This window comes from Peromyscus maniculatus, chromosome 11 (genome assembly GCF_049852395.1).
Source record: "Peromyscus maniculatus bairdii isolate BWxNUB_F1_BW_parent chromosome 11, HU_Pman_BW_mat_3.1, whole genome shotgun sequence".
Classification (NCBI taxonomy): Eukaryota; Metazoa; Chordata; class Mammalia; order Rodentia; family Cricetidae; genus Peromyscus; species Peromyscus maniculatus.
The window spans coordinates 23,099,642-23,118,675 of record NC_134862.1 but is presented as its reverse complement, the minus strand read 5'-3'; the positions used below and the strand labels follow the sequence as shown (position 1 = coordinate 23,118,675).

The following is a 19,034-nucleotide window of genomic DNA, read 5'->3' as shown; positions in this document are numbered from 1 at the left end:
TCTTCTGAGTCCTAGACTGCTAGATCTATCTCCTCCACACATTGAGGATCATACCCTAGAGCTGAGCTAATATTGCTGTGTCTTCACAAAGCACTGCTGAGACCGGAGACTATTTCTTGGGAAGTAGGTGGGACAAGGAGAGAGGAGAATTCTGGGAAGCAGAAGGCTGAAGGGAGAGACACTGCAGCCACCGCCAGGACAAGCAACATGTGAAGACGCCGGTAAGCCACCAGCCATGTGGTAAGAGAAATGGAGTTAGACCTCACACAAGCCTTCCAGAAAGAACTCACCTGCTTCATCTGCCTGAGCTACCTGATAGATCCAGTCACCATAAGCTGTGGTCACAGCTTCTGTCGAGCCTGCCTCCACCTTTCCTGGGAAGACATCCAACCTCCTGTCCAATGCCCTATGTGTGGGGAACAATATCGGAAAGAATTGAGAACCAACATTGTTCTGAAGAAGCTGGTGTCCATTGTCAGACAAGCCAGCCTCATGAAGGACCTGAGCTCTGAGGAACATAAGTGTGTAACTCACAGGGAAACAAAGAGGATCTTCTGTGCTGAGAACAGGATCTTCCTCTGTCAACTCTGTTCTAACTCCCTTGAGCACAGAGGACACAGACACGGTCCCATTGAAGCAACTGCTAAGGATCAAATGGAACGAATTCTGAAGCAAATGACATCTTTATGGGAGAAGATCCAAGAAAATCAAGAGAATATGGAAGCAGAGAACAGAATGAAAACTCTGTGGATGGACTACTTGACTCTTCGGGAAGAAATGATCAGGACAGAGTATAGGAAATTACATCCACTCCTCTGTGAAGAGGAAGAGAAACACATTGAGTCTATGAGAAATGAAGGCCAATGTGTTTTAGAGAAACTTGGGACAAGTGAAGCCATGATGATGCAAAAGAGTAAAGAACTAAGAGAAATGTATCAGGAGCTGATGGCAATGTCCCAGGAGCCATATGTGGTCCTGCTGCAGGGTTTGGATGACATATTCAGAAGGAGTGAGTCAATGCAGCTGAGCATGATCCATACTATGAAACCAAAACTCCAAGCCCTACCCATTACTGGACTGACTGAAAGTTATAAACACTTGCAAGTGCCCATTTTCTTTGATAATGTAACCATGCTGCATTACAAGATGAACCTATTTTATGCCATGAGAATATTGAGCTTCAGACCTCGCCATAAAGATACATCTGCGGATTATGCTGGCTTCCATTTTGCTTCCCGGGGATCACAGAGCTTCATCTCAGGGAAATATTACTGGGAGATTGATTTGCAGGACTCTTGGGACTGGGCTGTAGGGGTCTGTAAGGATTCCTGGTTGAGGAATAGAAACCAACCGATTGAATCTGAAGATGCATTTCTTCTTGTGTGTGTGAAGGAGAGTAATCATTACAGTCTTATCACCACATGCCCAGTGTTCCAGCACTATATAGAGAAGCCACTGGGCCGAGTTGGTGTGTTCCTTGATTGTGAGGATGGAAGTTTAAGTTTTGTGAATGTTGCCAAGAGTTCCCTCATATACAGGTACCCTCCTGGCACCTTCAATTTCCCTGTCTGGCCTTTCTTCTCCAGTGGTTTTATATGGGGAACCTGGAATCCAGTACTTTAGTGTTTTTTAAGTGTTTCCTAATGTGATGTTACCTTCTTTATTGCTATTAAATATTAAAATACTATTAAAGGAAAAAAAAAAAAAAAGAAAGATTAATGCTGTAAATACTTTACATTATGGAAGCCAGAAATAGATCTAGAAGAGCATCCTCCATATCAGTACCTATGTTTGTTTAGGAAAACAGACTACTCACATGAAATTCAAAAATGCAATATAGTCCATAAGTGATGAAAATTAATGAATATAAGGTATACAATCTATATTGGTTAGTAATTTTGTCAACTTCTCACACTTGAATCACTTGAGTAGAAGGAATATAAATGGAGGAATTGCCTCCATCAGATTGGTCTGTGAGCATGTCTGTGGAATCTTTTCATAATTGATGGATGATGTGGGAGGGCTCCAACTGCTGTTGGTGATGCCATCCTTTGACAACATTCAGGTTGTATAAGAAAACAAGCTGAGTGAGCCAGGGTAGCAGGCCAGTAAGTACTATTACACTCTACTTGCTAATTCTACTCTTGCTTCTGCTCTTGTGTTGATTTCTATGAATGATGGAAGTGATAGGGATATGTAAGCCAACTAATTTCCACACCCAAGTTGTTTTGGGTCATATTTTTTCATAGAAACATGAAGTGATTAGAAAATAATAAGTTATGAAAATACTTTCAGAACTTTTAAAATATATTTTGGAAGGTTGAATGAGTATTTTTTGACCTATGCTTGCTGAAGACTAAGAATGTAGTAGGAAGCTTACCTATTAGTAAAAACTGACACATTTTTTCATTATAAATATTTTTATTTTATAATTAATTTAATTATACATATCAGCCAAGGATCCCCCCATACTCCCTCCTCCCATCCCCAGCCTGCCTTCCCAATCCGTGCCCCACTCCCACCTCCTCCAAGGCAAGGTCTCCCCTGGGGAGTTGGCCCAGGCTGGTAAATTCAGTTGAGGCAGATCCAGTCCCCTCTTCCTTGCACCAAGGCTGAGCAAAGTATCCCAGCATTGGTCCTAGGTTCCAAAAAGCCAGATCATGCACCAAGGACAGGTCCTGGTCCTACTGCCTGGGGGCCTCCTAAACAGTTCAAGTTCATCAACTGTCTCACTTATCTAGAGGGCCTGGTCCAGTTCCATGGGAGCTCCTCAGCCATTGGTTCATAGCTCATGTGTTTCCACTAGTTTGGCTATTTGTCTCTATGCTTTTTCCAATAATGGTCTCAATATCTCTTGCTCATATAACCCTTCCTCTCTCTTGCTGATTTCACTCCTGGAGCTCCACCTGGGGACTGGCCATGGATCTCTGCATCTGCTTCCACCAGTCACTGGATGAGAGTTCTATCATGACAGTTTGGATGTTCAGCCATCCAATCACCAGAGTAGGCTAGCTCAGACACTCTCTCTTGACCATTGCCATTAGTCCATAGTGGAGGTATCTTTGTGGATTTCTGGAGACCTCTCCAGCACTCTGCCTTCTCCCATTCCCCTGGGGTCTTCATTCATCACGGTATCCCTTTCCCTGTTCTCCCACTCTGTTCCTGATCTACCTGGGACTTCCCACTCCCCTAAGCTCCCTTTCCCCCAACCCTTGCCTCCCATTACCCCCCTTGCCCTCAGTTTGCTCATGTAGATCTCATCCATTTCTCTTCGCTGGGCAATCCCTGTCTTTCTTAGGGTCCTCTTTACTAGTTACCCCTCCCCCATGGAGTTGTGAGTTGCAATCTGGTTACCCTTTGCTTTACATGTAGTATTCACTTATGAGTGAGTACATACTATGTTTCTTTCTGAGTCTGGGTTACCACACACAGGATGATATTTTCTAGCTCCATCCATTTGCCTGGAAACCTCATGATGGCCTTGTTTTTCTCTGATGGGTAGTACTCCATTGTGCATATGTACCACATTTTCTTTATCCATTCTTCAGTTGAAGGACAGCTAGGTTGTTTCCAGGTTCTGGCTATTACAAATAATGCTTCTATGAACATAGTTGAGCATGTGTCCTTGTGTTATGATTGAGCATTCCTTGGGTATATGCCCATGAGTGGTACAGCTGGGTCTTGAGGGAGGTTGATTCCCAATTTTCTAAGAAAGCACCATATTGATTTCCCAAGTGGCTGTACGAGTTTATGTTCCCACCAACAGTGTAAGAGTGTTCCCCTTGCTCTACATTCCTCCAGCATAAGCTGTCTTCAGTGTTTTTGATCTTAGCCATTCTGACAGATGTAAGGTAGTATCTCAGAGTTGTTTTGATTTGCATTTCCCTGATGACTAAGGATGTTGAACAATTCCTTAAATGCCTTTCAGCCATTTGAGATTCTTCTGTTGAGAATTCTCTGTTTAGCTCTATAGCCCATTTTTTAATTGGACTGTTGGGTATTTTGATGTCTAATTTTATGGGTTCTTTATATATTCTGGATATCAGCCCTCTGTCAGATGTGGAGTTGGTGAAGATCTTTTCCCATTCTGTAGGCTGTTTTTTGTCTTATTGACCATGTCCTTTGCCCTACAAAAGCTTCTCCGTTTCAGGAGGTCCCATTTTTCTCAGTGTCTGTGCTACTGGTGTTATATTTAGGAAATGGTCTCCTGTGCCAATGCATTCAAGACTACTTCCTACTCTCTGTACTATCAGGCTCAGAGTAACTGGATTTATGTTGAGGTCTTTGATCCACTTGGACTTAAGTTTTGTTCAAGGTGACAGATATGGATCTATTTGCAGTCTTCTACACGTTGACATCCAGTTATGCCAGCACCATTTGTTGAAGATGCTTTCTTTTTTCCATTGTACAGTTTTGGCTTCTTTGTTGAAAATCATATGTTTATAGGTGTGCAGATTAATGTTAGGGTCCTCAGTTCGGTTCCATTGGTCCACATGGAGGTTTTTATGTCCCCATTGCTTTGGAAGTGTGAATGAAATCACAAGAAAAGTAGTCTGTACTTGCCCAAAGAAATTGTTCATGCTTCTACAAAAATGACACTATATTTCCACAGTAAGTTTGAAAATTCCCTGCTTTGTCCCACATGAAACAAACTGCTGTTTATAAGTTGAAATAGGTTGGATTTCTCATGAAGAGACAAATTTCATGGCTAAGCATCATATATATTAAGATTTAAAAAGGGATTTGAACCAGTTAATTTTGGATATATTCTATAAACTATCATATTTGTGAATATTAAAATCTCTTTAGGACTTAGCCAAAACTAAATAATTTTCTACAATCATAGCAGCTACTTCTATTAGCTATCACCACTGTATAAACAAGAAAATATAACCAGAAGAGCATTTCAGTATCATTTTCCCTTATCAAAACAGTTAATTCTGTCTCTTTACTACTGTAAATTATGTTACAGTGAATATAGGAAAGCAGCTTTCTCTTCTACTAAGATATTTAATTGCCTTGGGTTAAAGATCCAGTAGTGATAATGCCATCTTTAGGTTTGGAGGAAATGCCCTTGTGGTTTATTAATAATGGATATTCTCAAGCAGACATCAGCAAATGTGAAACTTAAAGCGATCCCTCTGTCCCCTCACTCCTCCTGCTTCCAGTTTTTTCTCTCCATCACCCTTCTTACTGTCTCCTTGATTTTGGGAACAGCCATTGTAACAGGTAGGTATAGGACACGTCATTATGATTTGAATTTTTATTTCTCTGTTGATTTATGATATAAACATATATATTCTTCAAACTTCTGTTGGCCATCCATGTGTCTATATCTGATCAATATCTATTCAACTTATTTACTCACTTTTAAGTAGGTTATTTGCTTGTTTTGGTACTGAGTTGTTTGTTAGATTCTGGATATTGACTACTCAATATACAGTTGTCTACTCAATACACTGATTCCTCTGTATCTCGCTGACTGGTCCTGGGCAGGCTGTCTCCCCCTTTATTTTGGCCAGCCAGCTCAGCCTCCTCTGCCAATTCATTGCTCATTCAGCTTTTTATTAGACCATTCAGGTGCCTTAGGCAGGCACAACAATATATCTTTATATAGTTAAGCAAGTAATCTTCAATACAAACAAGTCAGTACATCTTTACATAGTTAATCAAATATTCTATTCCATAACATTTCTCCCCTTTTTTTGTATAAATAAAAAGGAAAGATACTAACTTTAATGTAGTAAAACTATATACAATAAGAAAAATTATCAAATAAGAATTATTTATAGTATCCAGTTTAATTGAATTTGGAAAACTCAGAGGAAATACTCCATCATTTATTGTATCTTGGTGAGACCGAATTTTATAACTAATTTACCTTATATCATAACTAAGGAAGCTATAAATATTACTATATAGTCTTCAGTTCCATCAAAGATCCACGGAGGATACAGTACCTGAGTAAACAGAAAGTACAGAGCAAGCAACGTCCAAAACTAAAGAAATGACCAAGGCATCTGGCTGCCTGGACAGTCATCCAAGGTTGTTCTACAATGTTGAGGCATCCATCTTTGGCCTACAGGCCTGGAGTGTCTGACAGACTTTTCTATGAAGCAGGAAATTTGAAGGACTGTCCTGCCTTATCTTGGCAAAATTTGGCAGTCCTATTCCTTTGTGTCCTTCATGTCCACTTTGTATGGTATACTGTTCTCAGTCAAGGCCAGGACAGTTTCTGACCCAAATGGCTATGTTTTCCACAATGTAAGCAAAGTCTATATGGAGGTTCTTCTATGACCATCATCCTTTTATGAAGTAAATTGCTTCTGCCAGGAGCAGTCATGTCTCACTGTCATGAAAAGCTTTTCTTAGGGTCTCAGGGGCCCCTGACAAAACTGGGATAATGATCAAGTCCTAAGTAAACTAGATATAACATGTGTTGTTCAGTCTCTGTGTAATGGGAAAGTCCTGGCTAAAATAGTCTGTGAGGCTGAACCATTTTATCCAGCAGCCTTGAAACTGTTCTAGATGTAGATCTATGAGTAATCAGCAACAGAGGCATTCTGAGAGGCTGGTTCACTTGGGCTACCCATTTTCATTGGTGTCTGTTCTCCTCACACTGAAAACACACAAACTTTCAAAATTAACATGCGTATCTGCATTAACACAAGTTTGGACAGTGCATTGTACACAAGTCAGCCAAAGAGAAATTTTTGGTTTTATGTTTTAGCAGGTAAAAGACATTTGTTAACTTTATTAAGTTTATTTGGACTATATAGCCAAACTTCTATCCATGCCATGTGAAAGGTTGGCTTGTAATAATATAATGAGGCCTCTGTAGATAAAAAAAATTATCTTGTCTGATTCAGTCTCAGAGCTATTCCCATGTTTAGGGATCAGCACAAACATCATCTGTTTTGTAGTTTTTCTAGGTTTATTTCTTTATGTCTGTAGCCAGCATTTTCAGGATCAGACTTGGTCTCCATTAACTTTGAAGGAATTCATAGCCTTTCATTTCCTGTGGAAACAAAAACATAACATCTCTCCCAATGTAATGCACTTTCTGAATTCCATTTTAAAGTTAAGACATCTTTAAAGTATCTAGGCTGATTTAATTCAGCACTCCCTTTGGCAAATTAATATCTTTCAGCAGCTGTCATTTACTCATCAACATTCAAAAAATTCAAAATCAACACAACACCATATAGGATACAGATTCCCTGTGTATTTCCCATTTTATGTGGCTTTTTTCTTTATGTTACTTTACTCTCTCTTTAAAAGGCTTTATCATTTTTAAACAAATTTTTCCTATGACTGTGCATATCCATTTTCTTTTCTTTCTTAAGCACCTATACACATTTTTGAAATACACTGGTACCTGTTTAGAATTTTTTTTCAGTCTGAACCTGCTTTACTCTGTTTCGGTAGTGTTCTCTGATTTTATTAGCCAAAAATTAAACTAACCATACAGCTTTGCACTGGTGGCTGGCTCCACCCTGCTCAGTTCACTGAGACATGAGCTGTATGCCCTGCAGGCCTGGCCAAGAGCTGCAGTCAACTGGGAGTTGTGTTTAATCAGGAGCTGGAACCAGCCCAGCTCTAGGAAGTTGATGTCTGTAGTTTGGCAGGTGTTTTTTACTTAACTTGTTTCTACTTAACGTGCTTGTTGCTCAAGTTCTTGCTATATGGTAGAGTTACACCTCTGTAGGCTAGAAGTCTGGGGCTACTAGGTAGCCAGGTTGTTGCTATTTTTTTTCTTTATTCCCTTTTTCCAGCATTCTCAGGCCCTATAAAGAAATATATGCCCCATGTTGGGTGCCAAATTTAGCAGGCAATTTCGGACTATCAGCCCTTAAATCATGACATTAATTATGATTGTTTGGTTTTAGCTTAGGCTTGTTCCTGGCTAGCATTTTTAAACAGAAATTATCCCATTTTATTTAAACTATGTGCTCGCCTGAAACTTGTTTGTCTCATCTACATACTATCTGCACTGCTTATCTGCTTTCTCTGTGGTTGGCTGGCTGGTCCCCAGTGGCCTAGCCCCTTGCTAGCTAGTTCCCAGCTGGCTGACTGGCTCTCTTTTTCTCTTTGCCCACCATCCCTGCCTATTCCTCCTTTGCCTAGCTATGGGATATTTAGCTTTTTATTAGAACAATCAGGTGCCTTAGGCAGGGACAGCAACACATAGTTAAAGAAATGCAGTATAAACAAAAATAATACATCTTTACATAGTTAAACAAATATTCCATTCCACAACAATTTTCTGTGTCTAGAAATTCATTCTTCCTAACATCATTCATTCTTTCATTGTGTTGATATTGATGATCCAGAGAAACCTTTTGATATACCAAGAATACAAACATAGAAACAAATATTGCATTATCTCACTCATTTGTAGAATTGAAAATGAAAACCTGGCCTCTTGTTGAGTAGAAAAATGGTTAAGAGAGGCTATTGAAAACATAGAAGAATGATTGATTAGATAAAATTGAGAAATCAAGAAAATTTTGCATTTACATTGAAATTTTGATCTTATATAATACTTTGTAATCATATTTTAAAATAAATAGATTTTAAATGTTGTCATCACCACAAAATATTTTTTGGTGAGTAATATACTTAATCATTTGAATATTACAGCATATAGATATGTTTGAAAACACTACAATGTCCTTCATAAATATTTGCAATTATGTGTTATTGAAAAATAAATTGTGGTCTGGAGAGATGGATCAATGCTTTAGAGCACTTGCTGCTATTGCAGAAGGCCATATTCAGTCCCCATAACCTACTAGGACAGCTCACAGCTGTCTGTAACTATAGTTCTATAATATAAAATGCCATCGTCTGGCCTCCAAGGGTAGCAGCAATGCAAATAGTGCATTCACTATCATGCAAGCAAAACACCCATACACATGAAATAAAATGAATAAAATAAATCTAAAATAAATTAATAGACACAAATAAAAATTAAAAACTTAAATAAGCAATATTTCTTACTCATCTGAAGTTTACATTTATGAATTTATGATTTATCTAATTTTTTTATTTAGGGAGAGAGAGGCAGTTCTTCCATGTATGAAGGTCAAAGGACAGAAAGACAACTTGCTAGAGTTAGTTCTTTCCTTCTGCTGTGTAGGTTCCAAGAATTAAAGTCATGTCATCAGGCTAAGTGGCAAGTTCTTTGACATTCTGTACTGCAGTCATCCTCCATTGCTGTCCTAACAAATCATAAAATTAACAGGTTAGTGTAGCAAGGCATTTATTTTATTTTTAAAAACTTTTTATTATCTTATTTTATGGTTTATTCTATTTTGCCTTAATGTGTGTCTGTAATCATGTGATTACCTGGTGACCATAGAGGCCAGAGGATATCAGATAGCCTGTATCTAGAGTCATAGATGATTATGCCACTATGTGGATGCTGGGAAATGAATCTGGCTCCATCAGTAAAACAGACAGTGATCTTAACAACTGAGCCATCTCTACAGCCCTGTTATTTTATTCTTTTGTGACTTATGCACACATGTTTAGAGTATCTGTGTTTCTGCTTCTGTCCTCCCAATTCTGACAAGGAATCATTTGGCAGGGGTCCATCATGGAGTCTCTGGAACAATCAATTTCTAAACTTCTTCAGGTGTCAAGAGAGTAAATTTAATTTGTAAGTTAGACCACTAAAGTAGGTCACTCTGTGGGTAGAGAGAAGAGTTTATTAGGGGACAAACAGCCAGGCTGCTTCAGGGAGCCGAGAACAGTAGCTGGCAAGTTTGATGTGGAAGAATAGTGAACTAATAAGGAACTGAACACAATAATTCAGCTTCTCAATTTCTCTATGGACTGTCAAATATTACTTATAGGAAGAAGTAGAGAATAAATAATGAATTGCTATGAAAGAGCCACCTGGAGACTAATAAGAAAGGTAGGTTAAACTATCATCTAGAAACATGTCAGTTGATTTAGCTTTTCACAGATACTCATATATGACACTAAGTTTGGGTTACATAATGAAACCATATGCTTGAACATTGAAACACTGGGTAAATAACTATAAGATTATCAGAAAATTAGAATGCATGCCTTAGGTATAATGCTAATTAATTCATATAGCTACATTAAAATCAATCTTCAAATTTCTTTATATTGTGATCTCATCATAAAATACTGATAAGAATTGTTCTTCACAGAAATCAGATTCTTCAAAGAACATATGTGAACTCTGTTTCCATGAACAGAGAACTACCAGTGACTCTGAACTGTGCTTCCCAGGAAGTCATGCTTTCATTGAAATTCTCATTTTTCTCTTCTGTTTTCCTTATAATAAATGCTAGTAAAATGGAGAACACAAGAAGAGATATTTTGAAAGAAATTCAATAGACAGTTAATTTTAAAAAGTATTTTCATATTATCCAATTTCTTAGTTCAAAGATTCTATTCCTTATCTTTTATCCTCTGTACCCAAGTTCCATGTTTGGGCACCATATGTCAGAATTCAGCTCCCACCTGTCGAAAGGTTCTTGGGGGGAAGGAGAGAGGAATAAAGAAGTATTAGACAGAAATATAGACATAGACAGCAAGTAAGACAGAGTCACAGGATGACTTCAAGAGGGCCCTGGGTCAATATCCAGTCACCTCAAAATTTATCCCAAAGGGCTTTTTATACAATGCCAAGGTGTGAGGCAAAAGACCTCCTCCTTTCAAGATCAAAGCACAAGGTACAGCCAAGTGTAAAGCCTTCAAAGCACTTGTTAGCCATGCCCAGATTCTCTGACCTTGAGTAAAATCTTACTAGGGACCCTCTGTGGGCCCCCACAGTTGGTATGTAAAATGAGTAAAAAAATTTCTTAATAAGGACAAAAAAAATAAAGAATAAACAAAGAAAAGGAGAAAGAATGATAATAGGCATGTCCTTTCTAACTAAACTGTTTTGAGTCTATTAGTGATGTCCTGTGTTGCATCGTAATAATCATGCATAGAGACTATAACATGGCAAGAAGCAACATTTCAATAAGGATGGGAATGAATATTTGAATGCTTTTGTGTTATCATTGTCCAATGAGAAATGGAGTTTTCATAACCATAAATTGCAAGACAATATTTTAGTGGAGAGACATTGACCATGCATAACCAGCTATCATTCACCTCTCAGAGACATTCATGACTAAATTTTTTATAGCACTGAAATACAAGGATTTAGACATTAATATTTTAAAAATACCACACTTCTTTGTTATTAAAATATAGAGAAATTTTAGGAATATGAAAGCTATGCTGTTCAGAAGAGATAATATTTTAATCATTTTAGCTAATTGCATCATGAATGTTTTTAATTAATTATATTTACCCATTGTTCCCCTTCCTAATAACAGCAGTATAGAACTAGAGGACAAGTCAGAGTATAGTGTGATGGCTCCAGGGGATGCCACATTGAAATATTTCAGGTGTTTGATTCTGTAGTTTCTTTATATAAAAAGTAGACTGAGTTTCATCAGCTTACAAGGCTCAAAGGGGCTGAAAATATAAGTGACAGAAGACTCAGAGGCATTTTACATTGTGATATGTTTGTTGTTAACTTTGTTTTTTCAAATTGCAAACTATTTTTAAAATTTTGGAAGAGAAATACAAGAACATTGCATGTCATGAAAATAAAAAATGATCTGTACATTTTTAGCTACAAAGTTGAAGTATTGAATGTCATTAAATACTGAAAATTCCAGAATAATAATGTTTGTTTGTTTTTATCAGGTTAGAATGAATTACATCACAGCTCATTTTTGAAACACTTGCCATTCAAAGAACGTGCTTGAAGAAGTGTCAGGGTTATTTTAAGCAGTGAAATGCAGAGTTGTAGAGTACAACCCCAGCTGTTGCATCCACAACACAACCAATGCACCTACACCTGAGAGATCACCATGGCAGAAAAGAGAGGAGGGCTGCAAAAGCCAGAGAAATAAAGTGTTTTCTGTGAGATGTGTATTCTAGAAATGGCAGGAAAATAAAACCCATGAATTCACATGGATGTGCTTCCTAAACAGGACCTGAAAAAAGACAACTTTTGTGGAAGGATGAAGATCACAAGATTCAACCCTAAACTAAGGACCACAGGCAACTAAGGATTTTTGAGAGTGAAATAGTGTTCCCCAGAGAAAAGCATGCCAAATAGCCAGAAAACACATGTATAATAGAAGCATATTATCTACATAGCAGATTTTATTATTATATTTAGGAGTACAGACATAGGTACAGATATAGGTGTGTGTGTGTGTGTGTGTGTGTGTGTGTGTGTGAGAGAGAGAGAGAGAGAGAGAGAGCGAGCAATTAAAGGAAGTCTTAAATTTGAAAGGGGAAAGAAGGGGAGAGGATGAGATGCTGCAATTTTATTATATTATATTGTATATATATATACAATATAAATTGTATTATAATTTTTAAAAAATTTAAAAAAGAGTCAGTTTGCTAAAACAATCTATCCTACAATCTGCATTTGAATATTTGAGTTAATTAAATTATGGAACATTATTTGTTAATTTTAAAGGGGAAATAATAACACATAGAACAAGCCTTTTCTTTTCTTTCTTTTTCTCTTCTTTTCTTTTTCTTTTTATTTTTATTTATTTATTTTTTTTGAGACAGGGTTTCTCTGTGTAGTTTTGGTGCCTGTCCTGGAACTCACTCTGTAGACCAGGCTGGCCTGGTGCCTGGCCTGGAACTCACAGAGATCCTCCTGCCTCTGCCTCCCGAGTGCTGGGATTAAAGGTGGCTGCCACCACCGAGTGGCTGCCAACACCGCCTGGCACTTTTTCTTGATATGCATATTTGACGACAGTAAATGTGACATACTTTGAGGTAGTACAAGATCTTTTAATGTATGATGGAATCAGAAACTAGAAAGCAAATTCCTCTACTAACTTTCTTTTTGTAGTTTTAAGGATAACAATATATAAATGAAACAAAATTGATCCAATATTCCATGTGGAGCCTATATTCTTATAAGCAAGAAAACAAACTAAAAAAAGCAAACTGTTAGGAATGAGAGACACAGCATGAAATTATATTAAATGTCTGAGAGGTGAGTATTTGGAGCTTCATCATATAAAATATTCAAGGTCAACTTTTCTTGAGAAGTTTACATTTTATGTAAGAACTGAATGAAAATTGAAAAGTAAAGAAGAAAAATTAGCAGAAGACACCTAATCAAAAGTAAGGATGAGAATGTATGCTACATCAATGAATTATACTTGTGAATATCATGAATTCCTGAGATATTTCATACACTCATGCACACACACATACACACACGCAACCATACTTATATGTGTTCATCCAAGCTTCTAATAATGTTCTAAATATAATTTTCATTTAGCATTTAAAGAATCTCCAAAATTTTCAGGGAAATAAATCACTGCTTTTCTTTATCAAAGAAGATTCAAAGTGAATCTAATCATTGTGACGTACTTAGCTTCCTGGCCCTGGGCAGGTGGTTGTAGCTAAACCATATTCATTTTGGTTAGGATCTGCAGGAGAGGCAAAATTTGACACAGGTATGAGCAAAAGTCCATGTCCATGAACCCACGAGTACCATGGCTGCAGAGCAAGCTCTGCAGAATTTCCTTCATGCCTTTAGCAGACATTTTCCTGCTAATCCATACTCCATTGACTAAATCTCAGTTAGTTTGAAACTAACTACTATGGAAACTTACTTTTGTCCTTGCCGTTTGTAAATGCATTTTTCACTAGATTCCAGAGTCATCTTTTTATTTAATGTGAAGGATGACCATTCAACTTGTTTGCTCTAAAACCATTGGCATTCTTGTGAACTTTTGAAGATCTAACATTTCCATGAGCCTCCAGGGTCCTCCGAGGCACACCACCCAGCTCCATTTTCTGTGCTCTTGGATCTCTGGACAGGTATTAAAATAACTTTGTGAACACACCCCTTCAATTAGGACGCCCTCACAGTGCTTAAAGAATAGTTAATAGTCTTACGTCCTGTCATTTGTTTTGTCTGACTGGTCAAGCAGAAGCAGCACCAGCAGTACCAGCAGCAACACCTCCAACTTGTCAGCAACAATATGCACACAAACTGGTTACATAGTTGCAGGATCAGTGAGCAGATCACAAAACACCCTCTCCCTTTACAGAAATCTTATATGATTCCTATGAACTTGTATTCCTTGGCTTACAACAAATTCCCAAACATACTTTCTGCTTTTTCTGCAAGTATTGAATAGATTATATAAATTAACCACACAAAGGGCTCAAAAATCGTGTGGCAGAGCCCCTTGCTGCTCTTCTAATCAACCATCTCTATGCTTTGTGTCATTTGATACAATTATAGGTATGTAGTTGATCATCTTTGTCTCTGGGAAAAGAGAGGATTGTTTTTTGTTTGTTTGTTTGTTTATTTTTTGTTCCTAAATTTTATTTGTGAATTAATACAAAACATTCCAGACCAATGTGTCTTAATCCTCCTCCTCCTCCTCCTCCTCGTCCTGGTTGAACTGGAAGTAACGCATCAGCTCGTAGCTCTCTTTGCTGTTGGCGACCACACGCAGCCATTCTCGGAGATTGTTCTTCAAATATTTTTTGGTGAGATATTTCAAATACCTTTTGGAGAAAGGCACCTCGGAAGTGACAGTGATCTTGCTCTTGCTCTGTTTGATGGTCACAACCCCTCCGCCAAGATTCCCAGCTTTCCCATTCACCTTGATTCTCTCCTGGGGGGACTGCTCGAAATTGGCAGCATCCATGATTCCATCTTCTACAGGATGGGTGCAATCAAGGGTGAACTTCAAAACCTGCTTCTTTTTTTTGCCCCCCTTTGCCACAAGCTTTTTCACGGGGGCCATGACGGCAGAGGAGGATTGTTATCTGTAGTAAGTGTTCTTACAGGGGAGCTAGGTTAGGAGCCTGGATATGCTAATTCCTGTGCCATTAATCTCTGTCATCCCTGATGTCACACTCAATTTTGAGACACCTCTTTTAGAGAGACATTTCTTCTGATTGGTTTTGGGAAAAGAGTAACACAGGTTCTATGGAAGGAATTAAGGACATGATCCTTCTGTTGTTCCTTTTTTCCCTTTTTCTTTCATGTAATTTTGAATGCTTTAACAGTATTGGTCATAGATCTTTGAGAGTCTGGTAAAATTCTTTTTTTTTTTTTTTTTTTGGTTTTTCGAGACAGGGTTTCTCTGTGTAGCTTTGCGCCTTTCCTGGAACTCACTTTGGAGACCAGGCTGGCCTCGAACTCACAGAGATCCGCCTGGCTCTGCCTCCCGAGTGCTGGGATTAAAGGCGTGCGCCACCACCGCCCGGCTAAGAGTCTGGTAAAATTCTGTTGTGAATCCACCTGCTCTTGGGCTTTGTTGTTTGAAAGGGTTTTTATATCTATTTTCAACTCACTGTTTATTGTGTTCCTATTTATGATATTAATCTTTTCTTTTAGGTATTTTAACTTAGTGAAGCATATGTCTTTAAAATATTTCCTTCTGATGGTCAGAATATCTTTGGTGCCCAATGAAATGTTTCCTTGTTCAACTGTGAGTCTCTTAATTGGGTCAACCCTTTCCTTTCTTTCTTACTGTCTATTATTCTTTTTTGTTAACTATGCAAAAAGTTTGTCAATATTTTATCTTTTCAAAAAACAAGGTGTGATATCCATTGATTGATTTTATTTTTTATTTATTCAATTTCTGCTATGATTTTCAATTACTTATTTTCACCTTCTGAAATCGGGTTGTTTGTTTTTGTCTTTCCAAATCCTTGAGCTACATCTTTAGGTCATTTATTTGTTAATTTTCTAGTTTTCTAATGAAGGCAATTAGAGTTATCAATTTCTCTCTTTGTATTGATTTCCAAATGTCTCAGCAATATTTTATTTCATTTTTGTTTATATCTCTGCTTGTTTTTATTTTTCCCTTGATTTCTTCTTTGAGTTATTCACTATTCAGTAATGTTATTTGAATCTCCACGGGTTTCTGTAGCAACTAAAGCTTATTTTGTTACTAAATTTAAGTTTATTGAATTATGGTCAGATAAGATATGCATAAGATTTCAATCTTTGGTGTTATATTGAGATCAGCTTGAAGATATTTTAGAGGTGCTTCCATGTTGAGTAGATTATGTTCTTTGGTGCTTCGGTAGAATATTCTGTAGATATTTATTAGGTCAATTTTGGTGTGTGAGCCATTTAATTATGATGTTTTTTTATTAAATGATTTTCAGAATGACCTGACTGTTGGAGAAATTACTGAACTGTGGTTAATATTTGTTCTCAAGTTCAGTAGTATGCTTTTTATGAAATTGAGTTTGCCAGGGTTTAGTACACGTAGGTTTATGGTTATAACACCTTTTTTTCAGTTGTTCTCTTAATCGGAATGAAGTGTCCTTTATCTCTTCTGAATAAATTTAGTTACCAATTATTTTCCAGTTATAAGAATAGTGGCATCTGATCTTCTTATTCCAATTTTTTTTGTCATACTTGTTTCTGTCCTTCCATTCTAAGGTGGCACTTCTCCTTAAAGGTAAGGTGGGTTTTTTTGTAGACATGAAAAAGATAGATTCTTTTTTTTCTTAATTAATTCAACTAGCCTGTGTCTTTTGATAAGAAAATTATTTCACGTTATTATAGAAAATTGTTAGTTAATATTATTTTTGTTTTTCTATTTGTATTCTTTGTCCTATTTCATGTTTTAGCAATTCTATGTTCATTTATTTACTCTTTCTGCCCTGTCCTGTATGTATGTTAATTATTCTTCTCTCTAATCCAAAGAATTGCTTCCAGTGTTCTCTATAGAGTTGGTTTAATGGACATGAATTTTTAGTCTGTTTATATCATGGGAAGTTTTGTTTTGTTTTTTTCCTTCTACTCTGACAGATGGTTTTACTAGATAAAACTTTTTTGATTTGCTAACTGTTGTCTTTGGGAAATTTGTACCCATTTCTCCAGGCACTTTTGACTTTTAAACATTCCATTTTTATGTAAGCTGTTATTTAGAAGGGTTTTTCGTTATATGGTACTCATCATTTTTCTCTTGGAGCCTTAAGTACTTTCTCTTTATTCTGTATTAAGTGTTTTAACTAATACGATGTTAAGAGATTATTTTCCATGTCCTGTTTCTTGATGTTCTGTGTGCTTCTTACACATGTCTTTCCTTAGGTTGGGAAAATTTGTTTCTATGATCCCATTGAAGTCATGGATCTTGAAGAACCTACAACAACCACTTTACTTCACCAGTATAATCCCTTAAAACAATCTATAAACATTTGTCCTTATACCCACAGGTAAGTGTAATCTTCATCTCTAATCAAAGAAATGTCTCTGAAATAGATGGAGATGAGACCACTGCAGAAAACGACAGTCAATCAAAATGCAGAGTGTGGAACACAGTCCCAATAAATCCACCTACACAATACTCGGGCACCTTACATATTAGAAATGTTGCAAAAGAAGATCCAAAAGTATCTGAGAGCTAGGAGGGGATCGGAGAGTTTGCTGTGAGATTGTATCTCCTAGCAATGTCAGCAGCTACACCCATAAAGTCTTACCAACGACCCAAGCATGAGCTCAACAAGGACAACAATGGACATGCAAAAACAGGTGTGGAAAAACTGATGGGGCCTCAACACTACAGGAGGAACTATGAGCAACTGAGGAAATCTTTGCAACTTTATTCAGCAATTTATTTGTGGTTATTGAACATCAGTCAGGCATTTGTTGCTATCTTCCTTAAGTCCATTGGTATGATTATTTATATCTTCTTTACACTCTGACTTCTTTGATCATTTTTATGAGTGTTCTTTAAATTTTGTATCCTAGACTTCATCTAAGTAATTCTTATGGGTGAACATTTCTATAGATCTGGTTGTTTAGATGAGGACATATTGTTTTGACTCTTTATATTGATTGAGTGTTTGCAATGGATCTGGGCATGTCAATGTTTTTGTTGGTTGATTTGTTGTCTGGTATGAGATTCAAATCTGCCCCTTGTTTTGTTTTTGCTCATACCAAATGTAGATGGCTTTAGATCAGATATGAAGATTCATAGGTCAAAGATGTACATATTCAGTGTTATGGTTGATTGGAGGAACAGAAGGATCACAATTCTGTTTTAACCAAGATACTATGCTGTTAATTGACCTTGTAGGTGGGTCTGTCTAGGCTGCTATTCAATTTCTACAATGTGATCTATGTGTTAGGGTGTGATGGATAGCTTCTGGGGCACTCATAAAACTAGGTGAGTACAGAGGCCTTGGGCCTGAATTTAGAGGCCTGGGTTTGGAGATAATATGGTTGGTTAGATTCCAAAACACATCACTATGGGTAAGTATACAACTGTTCATTAAAGTTTTGGTTTGTTTGTTTGATTAGTGTTTTTTATAACATAATTCTTTAATGATTCTTTAGGTAATTTTATATCATGTACCCCAGGTCAGCTTACCTCCCAGTGCCTCCATATCTGTCCCTCATATTTCAGCATTCTCCGCCCCAAGAACCCTGGCATCTGCACAGCCCTCAGGGGTAGCAAGAGTCATGGAGTTCAACTCAGACCCTGGCTGCTGCAAGGCCTGAACCCATACATGGCCCTTGGCAGCAGCCTATCCCTGCTGTCACCCTGGCAGTTTACCCACGTCAGCCTGTTTCTCACTGCCTTCCCTCCTTCAGTTCTGCCTCCGTCCACAGCGCACAGACCCTTCTGCTGCTCGTTCTCTACTGTTTCTCCATCATATATTTGCTCCTTATAATGGCACCTACTGGTTCTGCGTTGCAAAGATGTTTCCAGTAAGCCTGGACTGTGAGGACCCAGGATGGCCTGTGGGAGTATTTCACCACCTGGGCTGAGTCTAGAGGTAAGTGTTTGTCCTCTTGATATAGAAAAATTTCTGAACTATATCTGAATATTAACTGTTTCTATCACTGATATATTAGTCATAAGAGTAATACCAATGATTCTTTTACTTTTTGTGACCTCTGAGCAAAATAATGAAATTTTCAAATAATAAGCAGTCACTATACTCTATTTAAAGATTATATA

The 19,034-nt window shown here is 37.5% G+C and overlaps 2 pseudogenes; one reads left to right on the top strand and one right to left on the bottom strand.

Moving 5' to 3' along the window:
* The first annotated feature begins 249 nt into the window (after positions 1 to 249).
* On the top strand, positions 250 to 1,623 carry LOC102916712 (tripartite motif-containing protein 43 pseudogene; annotated as a pseudogene).
* Positions 1,624 to 14,462: 12,839 nt separating this feature from the next.
* On the bottom strand, positions 14,463 to 14,849 carry LOC102916396 (large ribosomal subunit protein eL22 pseudogene; annotated as a pseudogene).
* Positions 14,850 to 19,034: the final 4,185 nt, after the last annotated feature.